We start from the raw sequence: 22,969 nt of genomic DNA, 5'->3' as shown, positions 1-22,969 counted from the left end.
GTGTAAGTCGGCATGTGGGGCTTAGTGTTATTAAGAAAATGAAGCAGAGTTAGGGGCTGAGTGTCAGAGGAATGGGGGTGGATTAGAGGAGACTTTCTTCAGAAGAAGGTGATGTGTAAGCAGATGTCTGATGATAGGAAGCAGCAAAGCCTGCAGATGTTGGAGGAAGAGTGTTCCTGGCACAGGAGTAGCAAAGGTGGGGCTAAGCCTGGTGCATTTGGCAGCCCACAGGAAGGTCACTGTAGCTGGAGGAGTCAGGAGCCAAGATTAGAGGGGATGAGACTGGAGTTTGCAAGCTGGGGTCAGATGGCATGGGAGGGAATGGCAGCTGTTGGCAAGCTTTGAGTTTGGTGGCTTGAACCAGGTAGCTGAAGCAGAGGTGATGGGAGGTGGCCACATTCTGGCCCTGTTTCAAGGTGGAGCTGATGGGATGTCGGGTGTGAAGGAAGGAGAGGAGTCAGGGATGATGCCTGGGCAGCTACACGGGTGACAGGACTGTCTAGTGAAGGAGAAAGACTAGGGTAGGAGCCCTTGGGTGGGTGGGGGAGCAGAAGGCAAATGCTGGGCAGTGATCTGAAGGGCCTGTCAGGACCCAGGAGCAGGTGCTGAGTCAGCGGCTGGGCTAGGCTGAAGTTGGAGCTCCAGGGAGAGGTCTGTGCTGGAGAGGAGAAGTCATGGGAAGAAGGGGGTCACCTAGAAACCAGTGTGTGTACCGCCGAGCCCTGCCCTGCTAGTTTGCACAGGCCATGAAGGCACTGCCTGGGTGCTTTGCAGGACAGACTGAAAAGCATGTGGGCACAGGACTGAGTAAGTATAAGTGATTCCCAAGCCAGCTCTCTGTGACTTGAAGAAAGGGGCTTGAATTCCTTTACTGGGAAAGCTCGAATGTCATGCTTAAGGGAATTACGGAAGGTGCCTGGTGGTGCCTTATTTTCCTTTTGGACTTTCAAGTCTCCCAACTAATGTCTTCTTAGGGTAGGAAAACTAAGAAATACGGGCGTGCAAAAAGAAATGCCAAACTTACACATTCCACCGTCCAGCGAAGGGGAATAAATGTTAACATCTGTTCAGGTATTTGCTCAGATATCCCCTCCCTAGGAAAACCTTCCTGACTGCCACTCTGTCTGCGATGGAGCCCCACACTCTGTCCCCACACTGGCTCTTTCCTCCCAGCCCTCACCCCACTTGCTGCCACATTCCTTACTGGTCTGTCTGTAGGCCCGCTGGCCCTGACTCTCAGCAGGGCCTTTGCCTCTCTCCTTCACCCCTGTGCCCGCATGCCTGGCACATCACATGCCTTCATTATGTTTTGTTGAGTGAAAATTCACACGCTTTGGTAATGCCTTCCAGACTTCTTTTCTGGGCAGTCACCACTCTTAAACATACATTTTTAATTAAGCTAAATAATTCGATGTTTTAAATACTACCAAGTGTCTGTGCGCTCCGGGACACGTTGTGTGTTCTTTTCAGTCTTTTTCCAGCTTCTCAGAGCAGCCTGTGCCATGGTTGGAGCACCTCACTCTCACTGTGCTGCAGGCAGCAGGCTTCTCCTTCCTTCTCCCTCCCTCTCTCCCTCCCTCCCTAGTCAGATGTGACCTTGACTTATCTTTCCTACTGCTACACTGAGCTCATGGATTGCAGGGCCCTGTGTTATTATGGATTTATTTCACTCCCTTCCCCCAGCTCTTAGCAAGGTTTCTGGCACTGAGAAAGCAAATGTTTTTAAAATATTGGGGGAAAACATACATAAAATAATAAAACATCATTGTTTTGAATTAACATTTTACTAAGTTTTTCAGGTAAAGTATATATTTTATTGAAAATGTTTAAGAATTTGGGACGCAGGCTATTTTTTAAACCAGCCAAATTGACAAATGTTTTATTAAAGAAAGGCTCTGTGTGTGTGTGAGAGAGAGAGAGAGGGAAAGAGAGGGAAAGAGAGAGAGAGGGGATGTGTATGAGAAGGGAGAGAGAGGGTGTATGGAGTGTCTGTGCTGGTACTTGTGTGTGATGTTTATGTGTATGCCTGTTAGGTCTGTGCTTGGTGTTATAACTGAAGTTATGATAGTAACCAAGCCATTTTCTTTAGGGCTTCTCAGATAATACTTATGTATGCTAGCTGGTTGGGCATTTTATTATAAATGGAAATGTCATTACTTTTGCTCCTTTGTAATCTGGTAACTGGGAATGTTTATTAGGTAGCATCATGAAAAAATATATAGGAGGTTTAACATAGCAGGTGTTTGTTTTGTGTTCTGGAGTTTTCAGTGGCACAACTGAGAAATGAGCATATAAGTCCTGTTTGCTAAAGTGACATGTGCCCTATGGGATGGGTCATGGCCAGGGAGACTGAGAGGAGTTGTACTGGGGACAAGTGGGTTAATAAGTGGGTTCCCTGTTAATTTTTTCAGATTACTGGATAGGCCTTCATGTTATATGAACTTTTTATTTTCACTTTTTTAAAAATTTTCACCTGAGGATATTTTTTCCATTGCTTTTCAGAGAGAAGGGGGAGAGAGAGAGTCACTGATGTGAGAGAGACCCATTGATTGGTTGCCTCCTGCACCCACCCCAGCTGGGGTGGGGATCAAGCCTGCAATGGAGGTAGGTGCCTTTGGCCAGAATCGAACCCAGGACACTTCAGTCCACAGGTCAGTGCTCTAACCACTGAGCACAACCAGTTAGGGTTATATGAAATTTTTAAAAAAATAAAATCACCATCAGGTTAGAACTCAGTTGTCAGTTTGTCACACCAGGTCCAAACTGGCCCTGTGTTCTTCTCTAGAACAGGAGATGTTGGCTCTAGTTTGTACATTTGAATGAAATGGAATAGTTTCTTGAGAAAGTGGCACCATAGTTGAGTGCATAGATACCTACTTAAAAACCAAATTCTTTGATTGTTTGCATGACTTTTTTTAACTTCAAAGGCACATATTCACAGTACTTCTTGAGAAGTACTTGAGCAGCTCATTTCCTGACACAGCTCTGGTGGGCGTGAAGCTGCATCAGTGGTTTCCTAGCCTTCTCATGGTGGGTGGCTTGTCAGGACGTGCTGATAGGTAGATGGAGCATAGGTCTCTTTTCTTGCAGTGTAATGAGTGACTCAGGCTGGCAACCAGCAGTGTGCCCATGGGCACCCTGCCCTGTGTAAATTCTGTCCCCTCTCCTTAGAAGCCACAACCACTTCCCAGGGCTTGCTTCAAGGACCTCTGACAGTGCACTGAGCTGGTTTGTACCCCGTTCTCTTTGCCATACAGTTTCCTCTGCATGGGGTGCCTGTCCCTACTTCTCCAGTGATGAGTTCTCACGGAAATGTCAGCCCTGTGCATCCTTTCTGGATCCTCCTGTCTGTTCTGTAGCATTTTGTGCAGAATTCTCTTTGAGAAAGTGTCACTCTCTGTGTTGGAGGAGGTTGTGTCCGTCAACCCCATGGGAAGGGGAATGCTCAGTGTTTGTGCCTGGCTTGTTTGACGGAGGCTGATCTGTAGTCACCACCCTCACTCTGGCACTGTGACCAATTATTGAAGGCCCCACACTGGCCCTGTGCCTGATCTCAGACAGATGCCACTTGATCCTCAGAACCTCTAAGGCAGATTGGATTCCGTTTTACAGATAAGCAGTATCAATCACAGTCCTCTTAGGTAGTTTGGGTGAGGTGGTCAGGCCATTCAGCAGTCATGCCAGCATGTCTTGTAAAGAATCACAGATGCACGTTTCAGAGACCGCCTAGATTTATCCAGGAGTGCCATGTTCTTTGGTGGTGTCCTGTCTTGCTGCCTCTAGTTTTCAGGTGGACGACTCGCCGGGCCGCAGAAAGACTCTGAGGGAAGAGCCTCGGGAGGTGCCCCTGCTCTGTGCAGGAAAAGAGGCAGTGGGGAACTGCCCACAGAGGCCCTTTGTGTGACAGGAAGCCCTGCTTCTGGAAGGGGCTGCCTCAAAGTGGAGGGGTTGAAAGAAGCCGAAGCGGTTGACCTGAGGCCACTCTTACTCCTGCTGTTGTTCATAATGCCCTCTGTGGAATCTTGGAAACCTGCTTTAGCAGACCTTGAAGGTACCTCCTACCGCCACTCTCAGAGTCTGTGTTTCTCCTGTCACATCTGCCTTGTTGAATGCCCCCCTTTTCTTGCCCGAACAAAGGGCAGCCTCCTGACCCATTCTGTAGTTTTCCTTCTGCTGCCAGAGAAGCTTTCTGTCTCATCTGGGCCTACGTGACTTTTCTTTTTTAGGCTTTAAGTATGTCTCTTGAGTTGGAAAACTTGCAGCTCAAGGAAGAAGTATCCCACTGGGCAAGTCCGTCTGGCTGAGGGAAGGAACTCTCAGGAAGTGTTTGTAGCTTAGCAGCTGGCAGCGGTGGAGCTGCACCGAGAACTCGGGATAAACATGAAATGAAGGTGCCCCAGACAGCAGCCCAGTTCCCTGCCACTTCATCAGCCATGTCAGTTGTATCTGTGGCCACCTGTCACTTGTTAGGTACTGTGTGTAGGATGTCAGGACACCCTGAAGTGAATGGGGGAGGTGGTGGTGGTGATGAGCTGATACGTACTCATGTGCTCTCCAACCCTGAGCACTAGCTGGGTGTGAGAGGAGGGGAGAGAGAGAGAGACGACGAGTGTGTCTATGTGTGGGAAGGGATTCTAAGATTATGTTGGAATAACAGCTCTTCTGTCCTTGGCAGGCAGCTTTACGTGTTGTGGCGTAACTGGGACGACTCCTGGATTAACATGGTGGCAAGTCAACGTACGCTTGTTCTTTAGAGCCATACAGTGAGTCTTTGTTGACTCAGAGTGCCTGGGCAATCAGCGTAGAGAGCTTGCGTATGTGGGGCAGAAGAAGCCACATCTGTTGAATGTGTTTAATTGTGGCTAATACATACATCTTTATGACAGAGGTCATACCCTTTTCCATATTTAGAATGGTAGAAAATCAGAATTGCAAAGACCCTTTTCATCTAGCCCACCCCCACATTGTGGAGAAGGGGAAGTGTCAGGAGAGGGTGTGTGGGGACAGACCCAAGAATGATTCCAGCCCCCTCCCCACTCAGGTGATGAAACTTGGGCAAGTTACTCAAGAGAGGCTTAGTGCAGACCGCAGTGAGCGTTAGGGGCCAGGTGTAGAGTGGCCTGGAGTGTGGTGGGCACAGTGCATTACTGCTGTTACCTAGTTGGAAGCCAGGAGGGACCTGTACTGTGTGCTCAGCTCTGGCTTGGGGACGCTCAGTCAGCACTTCCTTCTCCTCCTCTACAAGTCCTTAGGCTTTCTTTGTCTTCTTCCCTTCTTACCCCCTAGACTGAGGTGGACTTTGGGTACTTGTGTTTTTGAAGGCCTCACCCTGGATTATATTAGATATATTACATTGTGCTCCCAACTCAGTTTAAATATTTTTTTAACATTATAAAACTAATTGAAAGGGTTTTTTACTTTTACTTTTGAAACTGCCCCCAAGAAGTTAATTCCCCCTCCTTTCATTCATGTGTATGTTTGTTCAGAGGGAACAGCATGTGTGAAGCCCCAAAGGCAAGGAATGTGGTACTTGTGTAGTGCTAACTGCAGGTTGTTAACTGTGGCTGAAGCGGGTATAGTGTGACTCGGTGTTGAGTGGTGAGGCTGGAGGGGGCAGTGGTTAGAACTGGTAGGCCATGCTGGCCATAGTAAGAAACCTTGGAGGGATTTCAAGAAGAAGCATACTTCCATCTTCTGAAAGACACATCAACCACCGTGGTTGCATCATGGAGAATGAAAGGCAGGGAGACCATATCGGTGGCTGGGGACCGGTTAGGCCATTAGTGATCTGGGCAAAAGATGGTGGTGGCCTTAACAAAGGTAGCCATTGGGCGAAGCTGAAGGACTCAGGAAAAGACAGCCAGTGTTGTCAGGTCTTGGAAAATGATTTAATGTGATAGGATTGGTGGGGGGTTGGGTGTGGGAAGAAGAGAGTTTCTGGCTGGAGCAGCTGGGTGAATGGGAGGACCCTTCCCTGATGTAGGAAACCAGGACTGGAGTTGGCTCAGGGCAGGTAGGAAGTGGTTTGCAGGGGCTGTGTCATGGCCAAATGGAGGGTCCAGCAGGCAGTCCGATGCGTGGGACTGGAGTTCCTATGAGAGAGCTGGGCCAGAGATGCCAGTTGGGAGTCCTGAGGTTAAAGGTGGTTTGGTGTGGGAACAGAAGAGCTTGCTTAGGCAGTGTGTGCAGCAGGAGGGTTGGCCTGGGACAGAATCCCAAGGCACTTCACTATCCAAGGCCTGGGCAGAGGAGGAGGGGAGCCAGGAGAGGTGGTAGTGTGAGCAGGGGTGTGGCTGTAGGAGGAGAGAGTGCAGGAGAGGCAGTGGAAAGATCTGAAGCTGCCATTCAGTTTCCCTAACACTGGGGAGCCTGAGAAGTATCTGCAGCCTGGGAGGTCTTGGGCTTTCTAGTCTGATCATTTTCATCAGAAAGATGGGAGAGGAAGCAGTAGGCTGAGAAATGAATGGGTGGGGTGAGAACTGGAGACCTTGAGAGTGGGTAGCTCTTGTAAGAAGCTTGGCTGTGAAGGGGAAAGGGGCGAGCAAGAGCTAGAGAGGGTCAGCCAGTCAAGGCTAAAGATGCAGAGAAAGGGATTGATGGGTGGAGGGATGTCCTGTGGCCATGAGAGGAAGGGGATGAGGGGACAGCCTTAGACAGGAGTGTGTATGCAGATGCCTTCGAGTTATGCAGGAAGTGGAGGGGCTTCTGATTGCCCACTTGTCCATGTTCTCTGAGGTGAGATTTGTCATCTACTGAGAGTGAGAGGAAGGGAGGTGGCCAGGGAGATGGACTGCACGATGTCTCTGTGGGAGACAGCAGGCAGTGAGGAGGACTCCTGAGGAGGTGTGAGTTTCCTCCAGCACCCAATGTACTGCTTGTAACTGTGAGGAGGCTGAGGACAGTGTGATAGGTAGAGGTGGAGTTTTCTCCAGGCAGGTGTGAGGGAGAATTAGACTCAAGGAACTGACGGTGTTAGTTCCTGTGGTGCCCTGAGGGTAAGAGGGATGAAGACAGGTGGCACTGGCCAGTCCAGGGCAAGGCAAGAGAAAAGGCGTGGTGGGGTTTAAGGCAACACTGGGGAGAAATGAGAGTTTATCTGATGAAAGACAACTTAGTATTACTATTCTTTAAATTTCTGGTGAAGCCCAGCCGGGCATAGCTCAGTGGTTGAGCATCAACCTAGGATCCAGGAGATCGCCGTTTGATTCCTGGTCAGCGCACATGTATAGGTTGTGGGCTCGATCCTGGGTCGAGGGCATGCAGGAGGCAGCTGATCAATGACAACTTTCATCATTGATGTTTCTGTCTCTCTCCCTCTCCCTTCCTCTCTCTGAAATCAATAAAGATATATTAAAAACAAAATTTTCTGGTGAATTTTTTCCATTAATGAGACTAGTCCAAAGGAAGACACATGGTGTTTATAGTTATGGAAGGAGGTTCTGTGATGACAAATAGGAGGCAACAGAAAGTGTCCAGATGTCTGAATGATGAAATCTTCATTGTGTATCCACCACTTAGCACTTGGGCACGACCTCGGAGAGGCCTGATCCCATTTCTGTCTCTGTCTAACACTGACCGGTGGCCTGCCAGCCCCACCTTGAACTTCAGGGATACCACCTGCTGCGGACTCCTTCCTAGTGTGGGAGAGCTGGGAATTTAGTGAGTTTTTCTTTGTGTAAAGTCATTCCCTTGAATGTGAATCTGGCTTTATTATATGAAGAAAGTTTCCCTTTCCCTAATGCAAATATATGCATCTTAAAGCAGATACGCTGAAGCCATTTTACAGAAATGAGGCTAAGGAGACTCACTGCATCACCATGTCTCCTCCATCCTTTGTCCGTCCTTCCGTCCCCCCTGCATACACACACTAGGTCATTTGTTGGTTCAGACATTCAGTCATTTAGCAAATTTTTGAGTGTCTGCCTCACTGAGGCTACAAAAATGAAAATAAAGTTTATGTGTAATGAATGTCTATGTGCTGTTGTACTCTGCTGCTTTTTGCTTATACCCAGCTCCACTTGTCCTTTGTAATGGCTGAGTGGTGTCCACTCTGTCAGCTCACCATGTTTTCTCCATTTGCGAGCATTTGACTTGTTGCCAGTCTTCGCTGCTATAAGTATTACCGAGATGAACATTTTGTTCAAGCTGTTTGTCTTTGAGTTTATTTGCTAGAGCGTATTCCCCAGAGTGGGACTGCAGGGTCAGAGGTCGGTAACTGTTATCTGCCTTGTTCTGTGTTTCCAGATTTTTCCATGAAGCCTATGGGCAGTGTTAGAGTACATTCCCATTGTCCTGTAGCCCCACTAAAACTGGCATTGTCATTTTAATTGTTCTTATTTTTATAAGTTATTTCCATTTTTAAAGGGAGTTAAACTATTTTCCCCACAGGGTAATTTTCTGTTAGACTTGGCTAGGTTATGCTGCAGTAACAAGCGAACTCCAAATCTCAGAGGCTTAACATAACAAAAATGTCTTTCTTACTCACTGTGCCTGTCCTTTGTCGGGCACTAGGTGCAGTTCCACATTGTCGCTCTGGGGCCAGGCTGGTTGAGGAGACTGCTTTCCTGTAGCTGCAGCAGGATGCTTCTCAGTGGATGACAGGCAGAAAGGAGAGGACTGGGAACCGTGCGAGGCTTTTCACTAGTTCTGTTGCCTGGCTTAGCAGGTAGAACTTCAGGGAGCCTTCCTGCCTGTGCCCCAGCTGTCTTTTCTCCTGTTGGCTTATCTGTGGCAGCTTCTTTGTGCAATAGAATTGGATCCTCAGTCATTATATCAGCCCTTAATATATTTTAGGTAAAAGATTTTGTTGGTTGTGTTGAATCCATTTTTCCTTATTTGCTTTCCACATGACATTTTATCATGCAAAGGTTTACATAAGTTTTGGGCACATCCATTTTTTTCTCTGGTATTTTTGTTTCCTTTTTCCCCCAGTGATCTCTGAACTTTTTATTGGCCTCCTGCCCCCCAAGGGGTGTCCCACTTCTGCTGCCTCCTTAATGCCTCAGAACTTTTCTATCACTGATCTCAGATACCACTTTGCCATCTACAGTCCTATGGGTGGTGGTCTTTTGGATGGATTTTATGGAGTTGCTGTTGTCCAGGGCGTTACCAAGATTGAAGTCCTCCCCTTCCAGCAGGCAGCAGTAGGTGGTGATTTCAGCCTCCAGCTTGACCTTGATGTTCAGCAGGGCCTCGTACTCCTGGGCCTGGTGCTCCTTCTCTGCCTAGGTCTGTGCCAGCTCTGACTCCAGGGGCAACAGGAGCCCGCTGAGCTGTTCCATCTGCATGGCATAGCATGTCTCCACCTATCCTCAGGTTTCTCCAAACTGGCCTTCAGATTTCTTGAGTCCAGGTGGATCTCCAGGGATTGGATTATATATATCAGCTCTGCGAGTGTCATCTCAGCAGCTCTTATCTCAGCGGTCTGTGAGGTTACCACTGAGGTGCTCTCCTCAATCTGCTGGGACTAGTACTTGTCTAGCTCCTTTCAGTTCTTCCAAGCCAGCTCATTGTACTGGGACCAGATGTCTGCCATGATCTTGCTGAGGTCCTGAGGTTTGGGGGCATCCAACTCCACAGTCAACCCAGAGCTGGCAATCTGGTTTTGTAGACCATTTACTTCCTTCTCATGGTTCTTCATGAAGAGCAGCTCTTCCTTGAGAGCTTTGATCTCTGTCTCTGGCAGCAGCCAAGTGTTATTGGTGTCATCAGTGACCTTTCAGAGCCCATTGATGTCACTCTCTACAAACTGGTGCATGGCCAGCTCCGTCTTATACTTGACTGAAGTCATCAGCAGCAGGATGGGCATGGGCAATCTGCAGAGCAATGCAGGCATTGTCCACAGCATTGCAAAGATCTGAGCTCTTAGGTCCTCAGTGGTCTTGAAATAATGCCCCCAATCTCTGAACTGGGGTCCCTTCTTCTCCAGGTGTTCCCGGATTTTGCTCTCCAGTCTCTGATTATCAGCCTCCAGGCTCCTCACCCTCTCCAGTAGGAGGCTGGGTCACCATTCAGGTACTGTATGGTCTCCTTCTCACTCTGTATACCTCCATACTCCTGCTAGACCCCCAACCATCCTCGCAGCCTTTCCCCTGGACCCCCAGACACCTGGATGCTGGTAGAGTGGGATATGGAGATCCAAGAGCCTGAGCCCCTGGCACCTGCATAGATACTGGCCGCCTGGGACCCCAGGGTTTGGTAGTTTGTGGAGAAGCTGGAGAGGGTGCTGAAACTCAGGTTCTTCAGGGAGAAAGGAATGAGGCCAAGATTCAGGTCGAGCATCCTCTTCTGTTTCTTTAATGTCACAATTTATCTTTTTCTCAGAGCCAGAGAATAAGCTGTTTTCTTTGAGTTGCTTAAACTAGATTTTTATTTGGCTCTATATGACACTTCACACTAATCCTAATAAATAATGTAATGTCAAGGGATTTTAATCTAAGCTAACTTTGGTCCTTGGTGATATCTGTTTGTTTTGTAACATGAAAAGCCAAAGCACACCCCTTCAGTGCAACACTCCTGCATGATGAAAACACTCTTCAGGGTAGGAGCTTCCCTGACCTGATAGAGGGCATGGATGAAACTCACGGAGCTGGGAAGAGGAAGACTGAAAGGGCAAGATGCCTGCTCTCACTGCTTCTGCAACAGTGCTCTAGAGTCTCTCGCCAGGGCAGTGAGGCAAGAGAGAAATGAAGGACATGCAGATTAGAAAGGAAAACGTAAAACTATCTGTTCACAGATGATGTGATGTTGTATGTAAAAATCCTAAGGAATCAACTAAAAACTGTTAGAACTAATATGTGAGTTTGGCAAGTTTGCAGGACACAAGATCAGTATATAAAATGTCTAGTCTTTCCATAAGCCAGCAGTGAATAATTAAAAAATAAAACTAAGAACATAATTCCACTTATAGTAGCATGAAAAATAATAAAATACTTAGGAACAAGTTTAACCAAAGAAGTACAAGACTTGTACAATGAAAATTACAAAACATTGTTGAAAGAAATTAAAGGTGACCTCAGTAAATGCAAAGATGCTGCACATCCATGCATTGGATGACTTAGGGTTGTTAAGATGGCAGTACTTCCTAAATTGATGCACAGGTTCAGCACAACCCCTTTCAAAAGCCCGGCTGACTCCTTTTATAGACATGAACGAGGTGATTCTAAAATTCATATGGAAATGCAAGGCATCCAGAGTAGTCAGAACAATTTTGAAAAAGCAGAACAGAATTAAAGCACTCACACTTCCCAGTTTCAGAAAGTTCTACAAGTCTGCAAGTATTCAAGACAGTATGCTATTGGCATGAGGATAGGTCAGTGGGATAGAATCAAGAGAACAGAATGAGTCCCTAACATTTATGGTCAATTGATTTCAGACAAGAGTGCCAAGCTATTTCAATGAAAAGAAGAGTCTTTTGAACAATTAGTGCTGGGACCATTTGAGATCTACATGTAAAAGAAATAATTTGGACCTCTGCCTCATACCACCTATGAAACTTAGCTCTAAATGAATCAAGAGTCCTAACTGTAAGAACTAGATCTGTAAAACTTTTAGAGCGAAACAGGTGTAAATCTTCAACCCCTGGGATTAGGCAGTGGTTTCTTAGCGGATACCAAAACAAACAACAAAAGGAAAAAATGCATAACTTTGACTTTATAAAAATTAATACATTTGTACTTGAAAGGATACTATCAAGAAAGTGGAAAGAGTGGGCAGTTGGAGGAGGCGTAGGTGGGGCCGGGGGGGGTGCGAACTGCGAAGACCAGGGACTGGCAGGTGCCCCATCTCCAGGCCATGGCAGTCTCCCTGTCCCCAGTGCAGGGCTCACATTCTGGTGGCAACACTTCCTAACTCGCTGACCTCAGTGACTGGGCTTCTTTCCTCCTCCCCTCCCACATCTGTAAGAGGAGGAGTGGGTATTAAAGAGAGGCATGGAAGGCTCCTGGAGCACGCTGGCCCTCTGTGTGTAACTGTTACAGTGAACAGTAGCCGCTGTTGCTCAGTCAACAAACACATGTTCTTCTTTGTGCAGCTGCCTGTGTGCAGCTCCTCAGATTTTGAGATGAAGATGATTGGAGCTTGCTCTTGAGCAGCTCACAGTCTAATAAGTTACTCTGCAATGCATTTCTTTCTTCTCATTGCATAGAATATACAAGTCTATTTTGGGAGTAAAATATTGTACTAATTACCGAGTAAAGGAGGAAATTGAGTTTTTACGCCAGCATTTTTCCCCATTTCATTTCTGTTTTTATTCTTTAATGGCTGACTCTGTAATAATAATAATAGTTTACATTTGTTGGGCTGATCACAGCATCGTCCTACTCGAGTGTCACCATCACCACCTTCCCTGCAGCAGGCTGTACTAATGCAGAGGGCCAGGAAAAATCCAACTTCAGAAATCTGGTCATTGTGTCTGGTGCTAAGAGGAGTGTTCCTGCATTCAACAGCTCATGGAAGGCTTGATATGTGCAAACCCTTAAAATGCAGGCTCTGAGAAGTTGGGGACTTTATCTGTTCACTGTGGTCTTCCACACCTGGACCATAGTAGGTGTCCAGGGTAAGTGAATTGATGAGTGAATGACTAGAGGGACTGACCACAAAGTGCAGTGATCCTGTTTGTACAGTGATTTAGGGGAATGTCTTTCTCTTAGTAGGAGAGGAGACCAAGGCTGGCGGGAAAGTGGCATATGCAGTCAAAGCCAGAGGGAGCACTAGAATTCAGGCCTCCTGGCTCCATCGTTCCACCCCAACCTTGAAAGCAAACATGGTCATATTTCTCCTAAAAATACTGCCCTGTGAGACATATTCCATTCCCACTGTGAGGTTGGCCCCTCATAGGGCTGTGGGGAGGGGGAGTAACTGGAGGTGTTAGACCACTTGTTTTTGGCTCAGCTAGGCCTGCTCTCCATTTTTCTTTCAGATCTTGGAGTTCTTCTATAGATTTTCTTGGGCTGTTGTTTGCATTCTCACATTAATATCAATGTGGGAAGTGTATCATTTTTGTCCTTTTTAAGGAAACTTTTTCTATTTTTAAACCTGCAGAGCATCAAGTCAATATTTAGCTTGGGGAAATCTTCAGTCTGAGGCCCCACGTTCCCAGGGTGCTTGCCAACCAGAGGTCTCAAAAAGTATCGCAGTAAAAATCAGTCCAAGGCGTGGACCTGTCAGCTGACACATTTCTGTTACATAAGAAAAATGAATTTGGGGACATGTAAATGCTGTTTGCTCCAGCTCCTTGGTAAAACCTGGGGGTGAACTAAAAGCTGACGGCCTGGACTGAGAGACCTGGTGACTCTGGGTCTCATCCTACCTTTGTTGCCAGTTCCCTCTAACCTGAGACAATTATTACCCTGAACATGGAAAGCCATCTGAAGATGACCAGGGGGCCTGCCATGACTTGTTTTCTGTGAGTTATTCAGATGTAAAAGGCACCAGGGACAAAACTAGTCATTTCAAGGGTTACTACACAACTCCAGATCTAGTATTTTTTTTTAGTGCTGATTTCTCACATAGAAAATGTCACTTTCTCTAACCTTCAGAATCCAGACAGCACCTCCCCTCTTTTTCTCTCCCCTTCACCTTGTGGTCCCGTCTGATTTCTTGAGCACCTGTTTTAGGTTACACATAGATTAAAAGGGCAGAGACTGTCTCAGTGGAATTCCAGGTGGAGTAGGAGAAGGACTGCGTGAGCTGACTCTCCACCCAGAAATCGCCAGGGGGCCTGTTTTGTTTGTGCACCCTCTGCTCAGTGTGGTCCTTGACACAGGTCATACCCAGTGAACTGTCCTAGAGAAGGAACTTCCCCAAGTGCTTCTGAAGGCTGCTGTGCGACACAACAGTAAGGTTTGAGTTTATTTCCCTCAGATCACTGGGAGGGAAAGCTCAAGCCTTTTAACACCTCCTTGCACATTCCAAAGGCAGAGGCTTTCTTAAGTGTTTTCTGCCGGGCTTTCCTTTCTTCTTCAGGCCAATTTTAAGAATAAAATAAACTGACCCACCTTTCTCTAGGATCTTCAGAACCATTTCATTTCATTCTCAGGCCATAGGAATTCACTACTGAGTATTCACTATCCTATACAATTATGAGTTAGAAACTAATTCAGTTACTTTCTAATTTAGAAACAAAACCCCTAGTGCAGCTAGGGAGTGAATGATTTCAAAAGACATTCCCCAAAGTCACCTGAAGGGTCTGCTTGGCTTGTTTCAAACACATTTTCTATTCTGCTCTGTTTAAGTGGCATTAGCTCTTAGGACTGTCAGCTCAGATCCAGCATTTAGCAGGATGCTTTTGTTTTACTCTATGCAGTGTGGATAAGAGGTGATAAGGGAGTGAGCTGGGAAAAGTCTGCTGGGCAGGAACAAGCAGACCTCTTACCTGATTGTCTCACTCTGAAGCTACTAAGTGGAAGACTGAACTTTCTGGAGATAGGGTCCAGGGCTGCTCGATTGGGGAGGAGTAGCCTTTCGGGCTCCATGTCTGCGCAGCTGGCCCCAGACAGCACGGCGCCCCTAGGGTGCTGGACGTTCCTGCTTCTTAGAGCTACATGGGTTCGGTGGAAAGGGCTTAGTGCCTCCATCCCTACTTGGGCCTTGGGCAAGTCCAGGTCAGGGAGAACTGAGTTCAGTGGGAAACGCAGGGCTCTAGACTAGGCAAGGAGGTGTAGCCACTGAACAGGGTGGCGAGGGTGGAAAGTAACAGCATCGGATGTGTTGGTTTACATGCCTGACTCCTTGTACAGAACCCTTCTTTGAGGCCAGGGACCATGTATACATATTTAGGACGCTGGTGGCCTCTGAGCACATGCTTGTTAAATGGTGTCGGGGATGGACATTGTGATGGGATAGAAGTTGAGAGAATGAGAATCTTGGGGATCTCTTCTCCACGTGGTAGTGGGTGTCTGCAGCAGGCTTCCAGATCTTGTGCTTTTTGAAGGAGCTGCTGGTCAGTCACCTGTGTTTCCACAAGCCACATGTGTTTGAGTTTTCCTGTCATGAGCCCCTTCCTGGGTTTCCCTTTGTCTGTGTGGACAATGCTTTCCCTGCTCAACGCCACTGTGTACTTGGGTGACTCTCCTGGGCTTTTGATAACAAACCAAATTGAAATCTCCGTGATTATGGATCTTGAATAATTTATGTTGCAAAAGATGAAAAGTTAGCCTTCACAAAGTAAATTTTAAGGGGTCCCCTAAGTACCATTACCTTGTTGAAACTGTTCAACTGGCAGCAGAGCTTTTTTGCAAACAAGTTTTCCTGATGCTCTGACTCTAAGCAGAATTGTAGGTGAGGATGCAGTGTGTCCAAAATAAGCCTCTGGGCATGAGGAAGAGTGGCCGTTTGTGCAGGAGAGTAATCATTGTTATGGGAAGAGGAAAGAAGAGATACAGTGAGTGAGTAGGTAGGGCAGGGGAAGGGGAACAGGGAGGAGGCATGTTCTAGACTGACGAGGGCGCCCAGGACTCGGAGTGTTCCTGAGAAATCCATTCCCTGGCTTTATTTCTTCCTTCAGCAGCTGTCACTGAGCAGCTCTAGGTACTACGATAGGCACCAGGGTCCCCCTAAGAGCTACCAACTTCATTGGGAAATAATGGCACCATAGAGGAACTGTAAGGGGACAGTGGTAGGCAGAGGGTCACTGGCATGGTGGGGGGTAGGGGAGGCTCCTCAGAGGAGGTGACATTTAAACTGGGCCTTGCAGGATGGGTAGGAGTTGATGAGGAGGGGCAACCTCTGGCAGCGGTGCGTGGCATGTGTGGTTGTTCAGGGCCTGGCAGGAGGCTGAGGCCAGCTGGACAGGCAGGGCAGGCCAGAGTGGGGCCCCAGGGCTGAGACTGTGGGTTTGTTCCATGTGCAGGCCCAAGAGGGCCTTCTCTGTAGCTGCCACATTAAAAGATGTGTAAGTATAGTTAGAGGACATACAGTGGAGACAGGGTCCAGGGTGGAGGTGGGGCGTACAGGCAAGGGGAGAAAGGGAAAAGGTGGTCACGTGCCTACAAAATGCCTTAAAGGCTGCACATTAATGACAGATGTGGTGCTGCGGTGCTTGACCACCCTGACTGCGTTGAGAATGCAGTCAGTGTGGGACACTCCGGGGCCTCAGTTATGCTTTTGAATTCAGTTGGGCTTTTACCAAAAAAACAATTCTTGTTGCATGAATGTAGGTTTCCATACTCTCATCAAACTCTAAAACATATAAGGTCTTATTCATACCAAGTTGCTGGTAAAATTAGAGAAAATTTTCAAAGCTTCTTTCACTTCTTTTCACTTTCTTTGTCTCACGTTTCTCCGATGGGGAAAAAGCCTGGGAGACCGTCAAAGAACTGGCTGTACTCGTATTTGAGGAGAACATGTGAGTCATTGTAGCTTTTTGCTGGTATTTTAGTATCCGGTTTATTTTTAAACAGTTCTGTGCAACCGGAGTTTCTTCCATGGTTTCTGTTACCATGGCTTCATAATATTTCCTCAGATCTGCTTATTCATACTTTCACACACTCCAGCACCCATTTACAGTTCCTTAGAGTCAGAGTATCTTATTGCGGATATCTAAGACTTTGTCTCCAGCTGCAATAGCATTTTCTCCAAAGTGCACTGTCTCCAAAAATTAGTTGATTTTCCCACTATAAATGCTGGGAAGAGAGAGCATTTGGTTCTGTGAAGGACATATGCGGTGAGTGGGGTGGTGGGGGCCACTATTGGGGCACCCCTCAGAAGTCTTAGCAGGAGCCAGTGTCGTCTGTGTGGAGCCACTTCCCCTTTAGATACCACAGTTGAGGGGACAGGATGGGCAGGCTGCCACATTTGCTTGGGAAGTGCTGGCATTAGACGATTTGGTCTAGACACCCACAGACTCTGGGTTCTTGGTTCTTGTCAAGTATGCCCATGTATTTATTCTCTCACTTTTATTTATTTGTTCATTTATTTTGGGGCCTGACTGAGGCTTCCACTTTGGGAAGATCTCTCGTTTCAAGAACCTGCAGTGAAGAGAAGCAGTGCTGGTTCTGGCGGTCACTGGTGAAGTTTGCCTCACACTTTCTTCCTGGCACTTGGGTTTCTCAAGAAGATGCTTTCCTGCCTTTCATTGCTTTGAGAAATGTGTGTGTCTTAAAGGATTGTTCACGATTTAAAGAAAGCTCCAGAGCAATAAGAAATCGTAGAGCTAGTTTGTTTCCAGTCTCTTGAAGTCTTTTTGGTCTCTTCCACATTTCAGAGGTAATCGGGTTTTCCTCTGGCACACAAACGTCGTATCAGACTAAGTCCTGCGGGGACTCATCCTGGCCAAACATTTTCAAATTCCACTATAAATATAAATATAAATGCTGACTCAGTGACAGAGCAGTTCCTAGTACTTGAGAATTTAAAGCATGGTGTAACTGATTGGACCTTTTCTCTCCTAACACAGTTGTGTCCTCTGATTCAGAGGGGACCCCTTTTTGATCAATAAAAACAAAAAACACATGTGGCCCTGGGTGCTCTAGAAGCTGCTCAAGAGGCTCCAGGTGGGAAGGCCTTCTGACTGAGTGGCTGCATAAGCTGGTAGTTGCAGAAGGTTTGACTTTTTAAGAATCACTGAAAAATTATTTTTGCTCTCATCTGAGTAGTCTTTTTTTTCTTCCTGGGTAATCCAGGAGATGTCAGTATTCGGCTTCTAAATACAATTGCTAACAACACTTTAAACCATTGCTTTTTTTTGGCACCATTTCACTTGTAAAGATCCCAGCATGTGTGTCTGTCAATTTCAACAAGTTAGGGAGGACCTATTATGAGTGAGACACTCCAGTGGAATTTATCTTCTAGAAGGGGGAGCAAACTGTACACGGGTAAAAAAATCCAGGTAGCTATATATGTTTTAAAGAAGTATACAAAGAGAATAGAAAGTAGTAGGGTTGAGGTGGAGGGTGGGAGGTGGAACTGGATACAAGAGGATGGTCAGGGAGACTCCTTTGAGGACCTCTGGGCCGAGGGCCAAGTGCTGTCAGGGAGCTGGCCATGCACTTACCTCAGAGAAGAGCATTCCAGGGAGTGAGAACAGCATGTGCAAAGGCTCTGAGGCAGGAACAAGCCTAGTGTGTTCAAGAAACAGTGGGGGGCCCTAGCTGGTCTGGCTCAGTGGTTAGGGCATCGGCCCTCAGACTCTAGGGTTCTGGGTTCAATTTTGGCCAAGGGCACATCCCTCGGTTGCAGGCTTGATCCCTGGCCCTGGTCGAGGCGTGTGCAGGAGGCAGCCAATAGATATCTCTCTCACATCGATGTGGCTTTCTCTTTCTCTCTCCCCATTCCACTCTCTCTGAAAAGCAATGGGGAAAAAAAATTCTCAGGTGAGGATTAGAAAAAGAGAGAGAAACAGTGTGGGAAGCATTGTAGTTGAAGCAAGTCAGGGCCAGCCAGAGAGGGAGATTGGAAGGGGGCAGATGGGCCAGGTCACGGTGGGACTTGCAGCAAAGGGCAGGGGTCAGGGTTGGAGCAGGTAAGTGACACGGTTTAAGTATTGTAAAAAGTTGCCCTACACAGACCAGAAATTGGAAGTGAGGGTGGATTTTCTGTTCTACCTAACATTGGGATTTTTTTGGAAAACAAACTTTTGTTTTCATTTTAGCTTTGAAATTTTAGTTATTAATACCACCTGCATCCCTGGTGATTTGGGATTCTGTGAAGTTTTCTGGGCTCTTTTGAAAGAGAGGTATTGTATGTGTAAGTCCACTGGTTATTAATAACAATAATAACAAAATGATCTCTGCATGTTATGAGAGTTAAAATTATATCTATTCATAGTGTGTAACATAGTTCTCAGCCTAGCCAGCAGCTGACAAGTTATGAGAAATTCATCAAGTTTAAACCACATGGGGATTTCTGTGTAGAAATGTGGTACCAGTTCCCCTTTCTTCCTCACTGTTCCTGTTTTAGGGTGGACACCAGCCCTACTTTGTAGCCCTCTGAATCCTGGGTGGTCTTGTCGACACTGGCCTGTGCCCCTCTCTGACCCCATTTTCCCACCCCTCCCTAAGGGTTCTTCTTTCTGGGATGCCCTGCACCCCTCTACACTTCCCATTTGCTCCTCAGGAGTCAGTTTGGTGTCCCTGGCTGGGAAGCTGCCCCTGCTGGATGTCCCACTCCAGGCTTTCTCAGCACCCAGGTGGACAAAGTACCGCTGAGAAAGAACCTCAAGGGATCATTTGTGGGCTTCAGAGATAATCCTTCTTCTGCCCACTCTTTGAAGGCAGGATTAAGCCATTTGCAGCTCACTGAACTTCCAGTATTGTCACCATGCCTGACCTCCCAACAACCATTAGGAGGGGTCTTCAGAGAAGCCCTGGGACCCAGGGTCAGAGTGCCTGTGATGGTGCATGAGGCTGTGATTACTGACAGTCATGCTTCCTTTTATTCTTTTTGTAAAATGCACATGTTAATTGCTGCCGACTTTCCTTTTAAGCCTTGGGATTTGTATGTACAGGATTTGTACCCCAGGCAACATCCTATGTCACCAACACTGAACGTAATTTCTGTGGTGAGGACGTCCTCCCAGGGTGGCTGTGAGGCTCAGATCTCATAAAGGAGGAAAGCACCTTGTAGCCATGAAGGTCACTGTAAATGCGCAACGCTTATAATTACTTGGCTCTAATCCACTCAGTTCTACCATAATCTCTTGCCAGTTGGAGGCTCTTTTAAAACATTTTAAACTCAGAGAAATCTAAGAGTTTGTTTAATCCCACACTTTTATTTTCAAGTAAAGGTAGCAGGATGCTGAAAAGATGCCCAAGATCTGACAACTATATAATGGCAAATTTGGGACGAGTCTTCCAAATTTTGGCCCTGAGAGCCCTTTGTTAGAGTAAAACATAACCTCTGAATCATCAAAAATTAAAGTTTGTTCGATGTAGCCTCACTGATTTTGTTTGTTTGGGGTGCGCAAACATCTGTGTATTTTTCTTTAAAAATTAGCATTCCCGACAGGGTATACCCAGTGACTCCCTAAACCAGACTGATTACCACCATTCTTGTCTCTTAGGGGAATTAATTGTGTTTGGACAATCACACCATCCCAGGAAGTTTAAAAGACACTGACCCATGGGAATAAGTAGTGTGAAGGTTAGGGTTGAATGGGTTGAGTCTGAGTACTCCAAAAACTTACACATTAAAGGAATTGTACATTTAAAAAATTATAAATGTTTAGTCACTTGAAGTTTCCTTAAAAAAAGCAAACAAAACAGCCCACCTGGTTTCTGTGCCGGCCAAGGAAGAAAGTAGAAACTGTGGTGCGGCGCTCTATCTCCACTGCAGCAGCAGCCCCCCTTTTCATGGCCTCGCTCTCTTCTTTTCCCTTTCTGTCTGTTTCCTACGTGTAGTCTCACAGGTGCTGTTTCACCTCCTGAAACACTCTCATTTATCACGTGAAACAGATAGGATCCCCAAAGGCAGCAGCATTTTTCTGCCTATGTGTTTTGGGGGTCATTTTTTTCTCCCACACCTGTCGGGGCGTATTTGCATCCTTTCTCATGGGTATGTGACCTGCATCTTAAATGCAGAGTGAGGATTCCAGATTGAAATCTTGCTTCTTAAACTATCTGAGAGGTTCATGAACTGTCTTTAGAATGCGTGTTCCCTAGAGCCCGCATTCTAACAGGACAGAAAGTAACAGGACAGAAAGTGGGAAACTGTGTGAGCCAGGATATGGCTGTGACTGCGAAAGACCCGGACCCCTGAGGTCTGACCGTGAGAGCCCAGTGCAGTCGTGATGTTTTGCAGCTATTAGGAGTGACAGGAGGATGGACAGCCAAAGTGGGAAATGCTTATGCAATTGGAAAAAGCAGACCACAGATGGCTTGTTTGCTGTGAAGATGGACTGGAGATGGCTGAAGAAAGGGCCAAGTAATGAGAACGCAGGTTGGTGGAACAGCCTGGCCGTGAGGAGCCCTCCTTGGTTTTGACAGCCCTGTTTGACCCAAAAGAGCAGACATTTGGACTTAAAACTGTCACGGGATGAAAGAGCGAAGGTGAGGGAGCCGGGTGTCACACCAGAGTGGGAACCGCCTGCTTTAGAACTGACGCTGTGCTGAACCCAAAGTGTTGCTGTGTTGCAGTGTTTGCTACTGTGGAGTAGCTTCTCTGGGTTGGTCTGCTTAGAAAAATTTGGGTTTTTTTTCACTGTCCCCAACATGATCTTTTTTCCTGCAAGAGGAAGAGGGTGGCTCTGTAGTGTTGACTAGAATCAGATGTGCTTTCCACTCTTTTTCTAACTGATGTTCAGGAGTCTGAACCATATTTTTTTCAGTGAAATGGCAATGTCCTAATAGAGTTCCTCAAAGTCCCCTTCTCTCACCAGCTCCTCCTTCAGTTTGCAGAAGGTCGTTCTGTGCTACCAAGTGCTTGGGAATCACTGAGGGGGCAGCCGTTAAAACCTGGCACTGTGCCCTGGCTGGTGTGGCTCAGGTGGTTGAGTGTCCTCCTGTGCACTGAAAGGTGGTGGATTTGATTCCACAGTCAGGGCAACCAATCGATATTCTCTCTCTCTTTCTCTTTTTCTCTCTCTTCCCCTCTCTCTAAAATCAATAAGTATATCCTCAGGTGAAGATTAGAAAAACCAAACGAAGCCCGAGCACCTGAAACTAATACAAAATTATACTGACTGTAAACTGTAATGGAAAGAAAAACGAGGAAACAATCATCAGGAAAAACAAAACAGAACAAGAAATCAAGCCCTTTGCAGCGTGCAAGCTGTTTGCCGTTGTTAGATAAATGCACAACTGATTTTCCAGAGATACCAGTCACTTGATTTGCTGATCCCTATCTCTTCCTTTGAGGAATGTTCACTTTTCCAGATGAAATCACTGGAAACAAAATAGGCTGTGCCAGATATTTGAGCCAGTACAAAAAGTGTTCCTGCTTTGCTAATGGTGCACAGCAGTGTATTACCTCAGGCCTTGCTCCCTGAGCACCCGGCATGTGGGAGGGGCTCAAGGCTGGAGAGAAGCCGGAGACCCGTCCTTTCTCAGGAGCACTGACAGAACAGCCCGGACTGAGGCTGGAGGCAGAGCGGACCCAGGAGCCTGTGGGCACCAGCGGTGATCAGGCCGTGGGGCTGAGAGGCAGAGGGGCTTCCTTTGTGGCTGGTGACAGAAAGCTGGGGCCTGAGCTACACATCCCCCTCCATAGTTGCTGAACCCATTTGTAATTTAGTTTAACGTGTGCAGTGGTGTTTATAAAAGAATTCTAACCGCTAGAGTTAATACATCTTCACATAAATGCTCCAGTTATTTTCATCTGTGGAATTCAGTCTGTATAAATAAAAACTACCCAGACTCTTTGGTTCAGCTTTTCTCATCCTGAATTCATCCAGGTCTTTACTGAGTGGCTGCTACAGGTCAGACACCAGGTGTGGCAACTAGAGCAGTGAACCCCACAGATAACACCTCCTACCCTCCCAGAGCTGTGTTCCAGCAAGGGGGCAGTCAGTGAACAGCACAGTTAAGTAAACGATGTAGCTTGTTAGGAAGGAAGTGCTTTGGAGAGAGAGCAAAGGAGAAGGGGTCTGGAAGTGCCGAGGGATGGGGGCTGGGTTGGAGAAAACCTACCTGAGTCAGGTTTGATACAGGCCTGAGTGACAAGAGGAAGCCTGCCTCCTGCTGTGGGCTCCCTGGAGGAAGACCATTCCAGGGAGCAGAAGAGCAAGTGTGGCTATGCCTGGCAGTGCCACCCCCAGCAGAAGTCTCATGGCTGGAGCTGGGGCAGTGGGGAGAGTGGCAGCTGGAATGAGGGCTGAGTAGTAGGTAGCTGGTGGGGTGAGCAAGGTGGGCTGCACTCTGCGTCAGCACTCTGGGGCTTTTGCTCTGCTTAAGAAGGGATGTGGTCTGACATGTTTCAGAGGGTCATTGTTGAGAATAGATGGAAGGGACAGGGAAGCTGGGACAGCTGTTAGGAGATGACTGCCGACATGCAGGAGAGAGGCGATGGTGGATCGTACATCTCTGCCAGGTAGAGC

General features: G+C 47.1%; 1 protein-coding gene and 1 pseudogene across 29 annotated transcripts in view; one reads left to right on the top strand and one right to left on the bottom strand.

Moving 5' to 3' along the window:
- The window catches only part of PACSIN2 (protein kinase C and casein kinase substrate in neurons 2), a 114,635-nt gene that overhangs the window by 52,344 nt on the left and 39,322 nt on the right, over positions 1 to 22,969 (top strand). For 14 of the 28 annotated variants that reach the window (XM_081127340.1, XM_081127331.1, XM_081127341.1 and 11 more), the window contains one exon: positions 9,929 to 10,014. The exons of the other annotated variants lie outside the window; for them this stretch is intronic. The gene's annotated coding sequence lies outside the window, so the exon portion shown is untranslated. The remainder of the gene's footprint in view (positions 1 to 9,928; positions 10,015 to 22,969) is intronic. 28 annotated transcript variants of the gene reach the window in all.
- Positions 8,994 to 10,281, bottom strand: LOC308552636 (keratin, type I cytoskeletal 18 pseudogene; annotated as a pseudogene). Its single transcript has one exon. The product of its transcript is annotated as a keratin, type I cytoskeletal 18 pseudogene (transcript).

The sequence above is a fragment of the Miniopterus schreibersii genome, assembly GCF_964146895.1.
Source record: "Miniopterus schreibersii genome assembly, chromosome: 2".
NCBI classification, from domain to species: domain Eukaryota; kingdom Metazoa; phylum Chordata; class Mammalia; order Chiroptera; family Miniopteridae; genus Miniopterus; species Miniopterus schreibersii.
Note: the sequence above shows the minus strand (reverse complement) of the source record. Positions and strands in the feature narration are given on the sequence as shown.